The 12299-nt window shown below is 39.7% G+C and overlaps 1 pseudogene; it reads left to right on the plus strand.

The window, feature by feature from the left end:
* Positions 1-1083: 1083 nt before the first annotated feature.
* Positions 1084-12068, plus strand: LOC120193016 (annotated as a pseudogene).
* The last annotated feature ends 231 nt before the right edge of the window (positions 12069-12299 follow it).

A 12299-nucleotide genomic window follows, 5' to 3' on the forward strand; every position in this document is an offset into this window, starting at 1 on the left:
ATTCAGGTATGTTCTTCCCTTTTACTTGAAATTTAATTTTTAAGAGTCATTTCCGTAGTCATTTCGTTTTAAGCTCCTCTGCATTTCGTTTTAAGAGTTAATTTTATTTGCTCGTATAATTTTTAATTATTTTTTAGATTCATCTTAATGTTTTTTTAAGTTTAATTTCTTAATGTTCTACAAATCAGTATCTTGTGACTGAGCACCCATGTTTTTGACTAACAGAGTCAGATCGTTGATTCTCAAATCTCCATTTTAACGCTACTGAATAGAAATTAAGTGTTTCACTTGTGCTTCTCAAACCTCTATTTTTAACGTCATTGAAATTGACTTTTCAAATTCAAATTTCAACCGATATTGTGTTTTATGAGAATGATGATTGTAATACAGAAGTATTAGATGTCAAAAGTATTGCTTGAAATTTTAGAATGTTGTGCCAAAGAACAAAAACATTATGTGTTTGTCATTTATGTTTCTAGACTTTAATTATGTCTTTTATTATGATGTTTTATGTACTTTAAGATTTATATTAACACTTAACTCAGATAATCATTGGTTTATTTTATTATGTTTCTTAATAGATGTGTTTGTTTTATGTTTGTTGCTTTGTGTAACTTAAGTTTGTTTTCAGGTGGGTCTAACCGGGTACGTCTCCAGTGGGTAGTAGGTGTGGGGATGAATTTGAGAATGTACCCGCGTGGACGGGTGTGGATTTGAATTTTTTTACCCATCATAAATGATGAACGAATGATAGATTAAAAAATATTAGGTTAGTATGAGGATGAGAGAAGGGATATCTACATCCGACCCACCCGTTTGTCATCCTACGTGTAAGGATTAGTATTTGCTGTGATCCTTCTGCGTCGGATATTGTCTTGGCAGATGGGGTGTTCCTGTAAATATCAATGAGTCGCAAGGGTTAAAATGTACATGTCTATACCCTTTTTCCCTTTCCGTCAATTTCTAATTGTTGACAACCCCAGTGGACCCCACCTTAAAGGTTAATAACAAGCAGGCAAGCACAAAGGCAAATAAAGAGATTTTTTTTTAAAAAAAAACCCTCACTAGGGTTTGCCCTGAGATGGGAAAGTTCTTCAAAATAGTGTGAAAAACCAGGGAGAGGAGAGGAGAGGAGAGAGAGAGTAGTGAATTGCGAGCAGTGAGTCGAATCATCGAGTTTTAATTTTCCACAGTTCCCTTCAAGTTGGCTCCCGATTAACTCATCAAGATTTATCTCTAATTTCTACCTTAATTTTTGGATTTTTGGAGAGAGAAACAAAAATAAACCTGAATATTTGGTTTTGTTTTTATAGTTAATTTTCTTTATTTTTATTTTTGAACGTTAGGATCGGAGGGTAAAAAAGAGGTTTTTTTTCATTAAATAAAAAAGGTTTTTGGAGGGATTCCAGTTGTGAGAGTGGTGAGTTTTTTTGTCTTAATAGTTTGGATTTCGCGGGGGAATTTCCGTTAAAAGAATATCGGGATTACTTTTTTTTATGCATTCTGGAGGTGGTGGCGGAGGTGGGCCCAGCCGGAACCCGGTGGGTCGTGCGGCATCCACATCGTCCGCAGCTTCGCCGTCTTCCTCCTCATCGGCCGTTTCGACCCCACACTTGGGGTCTGATTCGGTGGTGCAGCAGCAAATTGCATCTGGGCAGGTAAAGTGCTTCGGAAATTTTAGTACACCAAAAGGAAATTTGGTTTAATTGAATTTGATTTTGGGAACTCAGTCCGTTTCGGTAATTGGGCGCGGTAAGTTGGAGAATTTGGCGGGTTTTGGGGATTTTAATTTTGGTGTAATAAATGCAATATCTAATTTACTACTTAAGGTTGATTGGTTCCTTGGTAATTCAATTGTGTTCAGGGAGTTTAAAAGAGGATTCTATTTAGTGGCATTAAGCAGTGGAGCTCCCCTGGGAAATTGATTGTAAATTTGTAATCTGGTCTTAGGTCTAAAAAATTCTGTGGTGCTGCTAGTGAAATTATTGCAAAGTTTTATTCTTTTTCTCTTGAAATCATAAAAAGGTACTTTTGAATTGCTTGAAGTATGTAGTTGAGTCAACCCACCTTAATAGTTCTGGCACCATTTAAACCTTATGCATTGGTTTGAGAAGTTCACGCATTTAATATTTGTTCTTGCAGTCATTTCAACTACAACCACTTAGAAAACCTGAAGGAAATGAAGCTGCCCTAGCATATCAAGCCAGTGGCCCGCAACATATAATGGGAGGAAGCAATTTCCCTTCATCTCCAAGCTCCATGCAACCGCCTCAACCATCCAGGAAGTTCTTTGATCTGCCTCAACAACATTCTTCTGCCCAGGGCTGCCAGAATAGGAGTCAAGGTGTTGAACAACAAATGCTAAATCCTGTCCAGCAAGCTTACTATCAGTTTGCTCAGCAGGCTGCTCAGCAACAGAAGGCACTTCTGGCACAGCAGCAGCAAGCTAAAATGGCCATGTTGGGCTCTGCATCAGTTAAGAATCAGGACACATGGATTGGAAACTTAAAAATGCAGGATCTTATCTCCTTGCAGGTTGCTAACCAGGCTCAGTCGTCATCCTCTAAGAATGCTTCTGAGCAGCTTGGTTGTGCCGAAAAACAGATGGAGCAAGGACCAAGGTCAGTTTCTGAGCACAGAAATGAGACCAAGCCACCCAGCCAGGCAACAATTGCTGGACAATTAATGCCTGGAAATGTTTTAAGGGCCATGCAGGCACAACAAGCTCAGCAAACTGTTCAAAACATGGGAAACAATCAACTTGCTATGGCTGCACAGTTGCAGGCGTGGGCCCTTGAGCGTAATATTGATCTGTCGCAACCTGCAAACACCAACTTGATGGCTCAGCTCATTCCACTAATGCAGTCCCGTATGGCTGCCCAGCAAAAAACAAATGAAAGGAATATGGGTACTCAGTCACCAGTTTGTGTCCAAGCCGCAAAACACTTCTCCATCAGTTCCAAGTGAGAGTTCTCCCCGTGGTAATTCATCCAATGATATATCTGGTATGTCTGGATTTACAAAAGCCAGGCAGACAGTTCTTCATAACCCTTTTGGCTCAACTTCCAGTGCTGGGGTTGTTAACAATGCTAACAACATTTCAATGCGGCTGTTGGGTAATCATGGGCAAGATACCCAAGTGCTTCCTACACAGCCAGTTGGGCATGGAAATGAGTTGCCTCCCATGCATCCTCCACAATCTTCTGCAAATGTTTGCTCGAGTATGGATCCATCTTTGTCAGAAAAAAATTCACAAGGTGGAATAGAAACGCTGCAAATTCAGCATCTGAAACACTTAAATCGATCTTCACTTCAGCCTGCTGCTCCTTCTAATGATGCGGGATCGGTTCACAACTTACCGTCACGAGGGGGAGCTGCTCCTCAGATGCCACAGCAGCTCTTTGGTTTCACTAAACAACAACTTCATGTTCTCAAGGCACAAATACTAGCATTTAGGCGCCTGAAGGTATACTAATCTCTCAGTCCATTTATATATTTTTGCCTTAATTTCTACTGCATGAAGCTTATAAAGAAATATTGAATGGATCATGCTGGTTTCTGTGGTCATTAACAGAAAGGAGAAGGTACACTTCCACAAGAGCTTCTTCGAGCCATTGTTCCCCCACCACTTGAGCAGCAGCAGCTGCCATTACCTCCTTCAGGTGGAAATTACCAGGGGAGAGATGGTGGAAAGAATGTAGAGGATCAAGCAAAGCATGTGGAGTCAAAGGAGAAGGTTTCACTGTCTGAGCCATATACCGAAGCACAGAATGTTACTAAAGAAGAAGCTCATACAGATGATGGAGCAACTGAATCAATTGCTCATATGCAAGGTGTGTCAGCCATGGCCAAGGAACTTCCACCTAAATTACCTGCTGGAAAAGAAGAGCAGCAAAGTTCTGTCTTTTGTGCCAATTCAGACCAAGAAGTGGAACATGGCCTTCCGAAAGCTCCACTTAGAAGCGATTTTAGTGTGGATAGGGGTAAAGCTGTTTCACCACAAGTTTCTGCATCTGATGGAGGGCTTGTTAAGAAACCTGTGCAGGAAAACGCTGCCCCCCAGCCAAAAGATCTTGCCTCTGCCAGGAAGTATCATGGTCCACTATTTGATTTCCCTTTTTTCACTAGGAAACACGATTCATATGGTTCAGCAATGCCTAACAGCAATAATAATTTAACTTTGGCATATGGTGTCAAAGATATTCTCTTTGAGGAAGCCATGGAAGTCCTTGGCAAGAACGATCAGAGAATTTGAGGAAGATTGGTGGCTTACTGGCAATAAATATGGAGAAGAGAAGGATTAGGCCAGATCTTGTTCTGCGACTGCAAATTGAAGAAAAAAAGCTGCGACTTAAAGACCTTCAGGCTCGTTTGAGGGATGAAATTGACCAGCAGCACAAGAGATAATGGCGATACCTGACAGACGATATAGAAAATTTGTCCGCCTGTGTGATTGTCAGCGTATTGAAATGACCAGCCAAGTACAAGCCACTCAGAAGGCCCTAAGAGAGAAGCAGTTGAAATCCATCTTTCAGTGTCGTAAGAAGCTCCTGGAGGCTCATTGGGCTATCCGTGATGCACGGACTGCTTGTAATAGGGGAGTTGCCAAGTACCACGAAGAATGTTACGGGAGTTTTCAAAGACGAAAGATGATAGAAATAGAAGGATGGAGGCCTTAAAGAATAATGATGTTGAAAGGTACCGGGAGATGTTGATTGAGCAGCAGACAAATATCTCTGGAGATGCTGCTGAGAGATATGAAGTCCTTTCATCATTCTTGTCACAGACTGAAGAGTATCTTCATAAACTGGGAAGTAAGATCACAGCTGCCAAGAATCAGCAGGAAGTAGCTGATGCAGCAAATGCTGCTGCTGTTGCTGCTCGGTTGCAGGCATGGTTTCTTGAACTCTAGCTCCCTTGTACCCACTTCTGGTTGTCTTTTAGGGTGTTCCCCCTTTCTCAGTTTTTTTTTTCTTTTTGGGACTGATTCTAAGCCTTAAAGAAAAAAGTCATTTCCTTTCCTAATCACCATGCTTTAGGTTGACTCCGTGTTACTTATCTTCTCGTTTGTACTTCTTGACTAAAGGGCCTATCAGAAGAAGAAGTTAGGGCTGCTGCATCTTGTGCTGGAGAGGAAGTAATGATAAGAAATCGATTTATGGAAATGAATGCACCCAGGGAGGTTCATCTGTTGGCAAGTAAGTTACGTCTATGATCATATTGTAGTTTATTTCTTAGGACTTATTGATTATACAGTAGGGGCTTCAGTCGCAAAACATGAGTAATGGGTGGTAATCTTGTGATAGATGGGACTCCTGCAGGAGTTTTTTCTCATGTTCTTTAGTTCAATAACTATAATCACATATGAATATGATTGATAATATTTATTATTTATGTTTCCGTTTATTCTAATGACATTTTATCAGAAGCCACTAACTTGGGCTATTTTAATCTTTATCTCTTGTGGTCATCAACACAACAGGTATTATAATCTCGCTCATGCTGTCAATGAAAAGGTCATAAGGCAACCATCAATGCTACGAGCTGGAAAACTACGAGACTATCAGCTTGTATGTAGCTATATAACATATTATGTTTACTTTCTACCTTTTCCTCGATTGAATTTTGTATCTCTCAGTTTATTACCATTTGTTATATAGCTTGTTAAGATTTTTATGACATCTATGTATGGCTTTTGGTAGGTCGGTTTGCAGTGGATGCTCTTTGTATAATAATAAACTAAATGGCATCTTGGCTGATGAGATGGGTCTTGGGAAAACTGTTCAGGTATTTGATTTTTTTTTAAAAAAATAATTGTAACACTGCAGTTTTGTATGTTATTTGCTATGTTGCACTAATACGGATACGGGGACTGGGATGGAAAATGGTAATTTCAAAGTATGGGGACGGCAAGGGTATGGCATATAAAAAATTTTAAAATTATAAGTAGATGTAAAAAAATCATAAATAAAGTCAATACTCCATAGAAAATTGGTGTAACACCCTAATTTAACCCTAATTAAAAATCCTAACATTTGGGAATTTTTTTCAAAATCTCTAAATTAATTTTGGTGGCCAATTTGAAAATACTGCAAAACTTGTTTACAGATTCGAAAGCCCTAGAAAGCTCAGGGATCAAACGGCAATTAGACCAAAAATTCTTTAAATCCTATTTCTCCTTTTATTTTATTTTTCTTTCTTTTCACAAAACCTAGCTGTCGTTCATCCACTCCTTGCTGCGCCGCCGTTCGTGGTGCTGTTGTCGTTCACAGCGCCACGAACTTCCCCGAAACTTCCCTAGGTAAGCATCGAATGTCCCTGATTTCATTCAGTCGTACCCTGCCACCGTGACACGTCCCCGGTACGTACCCTAGCCGTCCCCGTGCCAGAGACGTATTAGGTACTTGAAACGGGGTTCCTTTACTGTCCCCGTGCTTCATAGGTTTTTTGGGAGTTAGACAGGGTGTTGGGATTAGTCTTAGCATTTATTGTTTTGGCAGATAATCATATGATAAAATAAGGCTGTTAATTTCTTAGGTTAACTTACCATGCAGGTTATGGCATTGATTGCATATTTGATGGAATTTAAAGGAAACTTTGGTCCACATCTTATAATTGTTCCAAATGCCGTTCTAGTAAATTGGAAGGTTAGTTTAATTTTTTCTTTTTATTGATAGCTATGACATTTTTCTAATATCTTGGAAAGAACTAAACGAGTCATTTCTTGCAGAGTGAACTCCACACTTGGCTGCCATCTGTGTCATGCATCTATTATGTTGGAGGAAAAGATCAACGTTCGAAGCTATTTTCTCAAGTAAGAACTATAAGTACCTTTATTTAGTTATTGTTTTAAGTGTCAAAAGTTTCTGAGCTTTCTTTTAGTTTACTTGTTTTGCAGGAGGTTTTGGCAATGAAATTTAATGTCCTTGTGACAACTTATGAATTCATCATGTATGATCGGTCAAAACTTTCTAAAATTGATTGGAAGTACATCGTAATTGATGAAGCACAGCGAATGAAGGATAGGGAGTCTGTTTTAGCTCGAGATCTTGATAGATACCATTGCCAAAGGCGTTTACTTCTTACTGGGACACCGTTACAGGTCTGTTAAGGCACCTTTAATATTCTATAAATTGAAATTACTCGCTTGTATGTACATACATACAGATTTGAAGACTTTGAACAACATTTTTTTCTTTACTATTATGACTGCCTTCTTGAAATGGTATGACCATTGTTTTTTCCTTGGCAGCACTTTTTATTGCATGCCCAGATGCATGCATGTTGGTAGGCTTAGGTTTATTACAAGTTTCTCCTAACTTTTGAAATCTTGAACTCCAATTATTAAGTCTTCATCGTGTCTCTTTGTATTGGTTCCCACTAAATTTCCATTTGAATAATGAAAAGGAGGTTCCATGTGATTTGCCTATGTCGTACAATGCTGTTTATAGGTAATTATTGGGAATTTCAATGGTCTGTCCTAAACTTCTTTTAGCTGGAAAAAATTAACAGTACTCCTTGCTATGTTCTAATTCATTCACGAAATTGCAGTATTGCTTTCCCTTGTCCAAAAAATGTGGCTTGTTCAGATAACTATCACAGTTTACTTTATCCTACACTGTGGCTTATTTGATGCGTTATAGTGATTAAACCTATTTGCCTTTCCTTTGTCCCAGGCTCTCTTTCTTATATGTGTGTGCGTGTGTGTCTATCGTTGTTTGATTTGTTGAACAAGAGTTTTTTTTATGCTACAGAATGACCTGAAAGAACTCTGGTCACTGTTAAATCTTCTCCTTCCTGAGGTATTTGATAATCGCAAAGCATTTCATGATTGGTTTTCACAACCATTTCAAAGGGAATCTACACATAATGCAGAAGATGATTGGCTTGAGACTGAGAAGAAGGTTATCATCATCCACCGACTTCATCAAATACTAGAGCCTTTTATGCTTAGACGTCGTGTTGAAGACGTGGAAGGTTCACTTCCTCCAAAGGTATGTCTTTATTGTGACCTACTTCAAACACCACTTAACATTTCTTGGTTTTAATAATTTATTTCCTTGGCCTACTACAGGTGTCGATAGTATTAAAATGCAGAATGTCAGCTATTCAGAGTGCTATATATGATTGGATAAAATCAACTGGGACTCTTCGAGTTGATCCGGAAGATGAGAGGCGCAAGGTTCAAAAAATCCAATATACCAGGCTAAGGTGTACAAAACCTTAAATAACCGGTGTATGGAGCTTCGGAAGACTTGCAATCATCCTTTGCTTAATTATCCGTATTTCAATGATTTCTCCAAAGATTTCCTTGTAAGATCTTGTGGGAAATTGTGGATCCTAGACAGAATCCTTATAAAACTGCAGAGAACTGGGCATAGAGTATTACTCTTTAGTACCATGACAAAGCTTCTGGATATCTTGGAGGAATACTTGCAGTGGAGGCGGCTTGTTTACAGGCGTATTGATGGAACGACTAGTTTGGAAGATCGAGAATCAGCTATTGTTGACTTCAATAGCCCGGATTCTGAGTGCTTCATATTCTTACTAAGCATTCGTGCTGCTGGACGTGGTCTAAATCTTCAATCTGCTGACACTGTTGTTATATATGATCCTGATCCAAATCCTAAAAATGAGGAACAGGCAGTGGCTAGAGCTCACCGAATTGGACAAACAAGGGAAGTCAAAGTAATTTACATGGAAGCAGTTGTTGACAAAATCTCTAGCCAGCAGAAGGAGGATGAACTAAGGAGTGGTGGTACAGTTGATTTTGAGGATGATTTTGCTGGTAAGGATAGATATATGGGATCCATCGAGAGCCTCATAAGGAATAATATTCAACAGTATAAAATTGACATGGCTGATGAAGTAATTAATGCTGGACGTTTTGACCAGAGAACAACACATGAAGAGAGACGCATGACTTTAGAAACATTGTTGCATGATGAGGAGAGGTATCAAGAAACTGTCCACGATGTTCCCTCATTGCACCAGGTAAATCGCATGATAGCAAGAAGTGAGGAAGAAGTTGAGCTGTTTGATCAAATGGATGAAGAACTGGATTGGACTGAGGAGATTACTTGCCATGAACAGGTACCTAAGTGGTTTCGAGCCACTATAAGTGAAGTAAATGCTGCTGTAGCTGCCTTATCAAAAAAGCCATCAAAGAACATTTTATTTACTGCTGACGGTGGTGCTGAGTCCAAGGAAATGGATACCGAGAGAAAAAGGGGACGACCCAAGAAAAAGAACCCCAACTATAAGGAAATGGATGAGAACGGGGAATTCTTTGAGGCAAGTTCTGATGAGAGAAATGGTTATTCTGGAAATGAAGAAGAGGGGAAATTGGTGAATTTGAAGATGATGAAATTAGTGGTGCTGTGGGGGCACCACCTATAAATAATGACCAGTCAGAAGAAGGTGCCTTTGGTGATGATGGGTATGAGTGTCTCCAGGTTTCAGAACAGATTAGAAACAACCACATACTTGAAGATGGTGGTTCATCAGGATCTTCGTTGGACAGTAGTAGACCAGCGCAGATGGTCTCTCCGATATCTCCTCAGAAATTTGGATCTCTATCTGCATTAGATGCTAGGCCTGGTTCTGCTGCAAGAAGGCTGGTATGTCTCCTTTCATAAAATGATGTATTATGGTGTTAGTTGATTACTGCTGTCTTCTGATATATTAATTTTGGCAGTCCGATGAATTAGAGGAAGGTGAAGTTGCAGTATCGAGAGATTCTCACATGTACCACCAGCAATCTGAAAGTTGGAACCATGATTGTGACAGAGGCGAAGAGGAACAAGTTGTCCAACCCAAAATAAAACGAAAACGTAGTATTCGGTTTCGACCTCGTCATTCTGTGGGAAGGGTAGGGAAGAAATCTGCCATGGACGTGCCTCATCTCCGAAGTGGAGATTCGTCTCTGTTCCCTCTCCAGATGGACCAAAAATACCAACCACAACTTTGTACTGATAAACAAAGAAAACCAGCACGTGAACACAATGCTTCCAAGCATGATCCAAATGATTCATCTTCAAAAAGTAGGAGGAACTTACCTTCAAGGAAAATAGCTAGTACATCAAAGTTGTATGCAGCACCAAAGTCTGGTAGAATGACTTTGATGTCATCTCCTTCAGAAGATGCTGGCAAACCCTCTAGAGAGAGCGGGGACAGTAAACTGGTTAATTCAAGTAGGTCGTCAAGTTTTGGTGCTAAGATGTCTGACGTCATTCTGAGAAAGGTATGAATCTTATCTTAAATATGTATCAATCATGGATTTCTTTTCCTGGCCATTGGGGACTTGCTTTGGTATTATGAACAGTTTGATGGGGTTTCTTGTAGCATGTTCTCACCAGTCTCCATGGCTCTGATCCACCTGAATTTCTTAGGCTTCTTTGATTGGATTTCGTCTTTTATATTGCAACTAATGCTCTGCAGTATACATGGATTTCATCCGAGTGTTTTCTCTCATTGACATATTGGTTTAGATTTTGCTAGGATGGGAATTTGGTTTATATTTTATGTGGTGGGAATTTTCTTTTTAGATTTAGGAAGTTTACGCGCTATATAGTATTTTCAGTCATTTGTTCCTCTCCTTTCGTTTTCGCATGTCCATCTATCTTTCGTTCGTTTAGAATTGATCTTCATGTTTAGTCTTGAAGGCATGATATTTTTCATGGCATGTACTTTATAATTGAAAGCTTTGCACATCAAAATGTCTTACCCTTTTAAGAAATGAGTAGTTTTTACCTTTGACCTCTATTGAAATTTGTCATATTCCAGTGCAAAAATGTGATTAGCAAGCTTCAAAGGAGAATAGATAAGGAGGGTCAGCGTATTGTACCACTTTTGACAGATTTGTGGAAGAGGATTGAAAACTCTGGTTCCATTGGTGGAAGTGGAAGTAATAATTTGGATTTCCGGAAGATTTGTCAGAGTGTTGACAGATTAGAGTACGGTGGAGTTATGGAGCTTGTTTCAGACGTGCAGCTAGTGTTAAGAAGTGCAATGCATTTTTATGGGTTTTCACTTGAGGTATAATCTCTTTTTTCTATCTTATCTTGGTGGTGTTAGTATCTCTCTGTGTTCACAGCTACTCGCCTTTGCATCACGCTTTTGGCTTTTTCTGTGGATAGTCTTCTGGAATCAAATACTTTGAGGGCTTTTCGTCCAAAGTTAACCTACTTATATTGTATTTAGGTGCCTAGAAACTTCAATCACCTAGCAATTCTTCCAATCTCCTCCCGCCCAATTGAACAATATATGTTTGCTTTAATTCTCTCATCAATGTCCTGATATGTTTTCTTACTCTGCAAATGTAATTGGGACTCATAGGTCAGATCTGAAGCAAAGAAAGTACATGATCTGTTTTTCGACTTGTTGAAGATAGCATTTCCAGATACAGATTTTCGGGAAGCTAGGAATTCTCGTTCTTTCTATAGCCCAGTATCGACCTCCACATCAGGTCCCTCTAGACAGGTAGCTGTTGGCAAGAGACAGAAGCAGATAAATGAGGTGGAATCTGACTTGGGCTTGACTCAAAAGTCATTACGACATGGATCCATCCACTCTGGTGGTGAGGACACGAGGATTATAGTGCACATGCCCCAAAAGGAATCAAGGCTTGGAAGTGCAAGTGGCATCACCAGGGAACAATATCAACAAGATGATTCTCTTCTAACTCATCCTGGCGAGCTGGTTACTTGCAAGAAGAAGAGGAAAGACAGGGAAAAGTCTTCGGTTAAGCCTAGGATTGGATCTGTTGGCCCTGTGTCATTCCCGAGTATAGTTCGCAACATCAGGAGTCCAGAATCAGGGTCAGTCTCTAAGGATGTGAGACTGAACCAGCAGACCACCCATCGGCAAATCTGGCCCAACCAACCTTCTCAACCTTCAAGTGGTGGTGTTGGGAGTATTGGTTGGGCCAATCCTGTGAAGAAGTTGAGAACAGACGTAGGTAAAAGGAGGCCAAGCCATTTATGACTATCTAGTGTATTTCATGGTTCTTCATGGCATGTACAATTCCAATCAGATATACCATTAATGTAGTGTAGGTTCATTGATCCCCTCGATGTTCATGTCTTTCCAAAGTGATTGCAGCTTTAGAATATCAAAAGAGCTTTGGGATATTAAGATTCCAATATCATATTTACTGCATGAATTTGCCATGCCTGACGAGATCTGTACACATTTAGTGACAGCACGAACTAATCAGAATCAGAAAAATGGTTCCTCGCAAACAAGTTTCTCAATACAATAAGATGCGCCATGTATGATATTGTTTCAAGGTACATTGA

Source organism: Hibiscus syriacus, unplaced genomic scaffold, assembly GCF_006381635.1.
Source record: "Hibiscus syriacus cultivar Baekdansim isolate YM2019G1 unplaced genomic scaffold, ASM638163v2 tig00116984_pilon, whole genome shotgun sequence".
NCBI lineage: Eukaryota > Viridiplantae > Streptophyta > Magnoliopsida > Malvales > Malvaceae > Hibiscus > Hibiscus syriacus.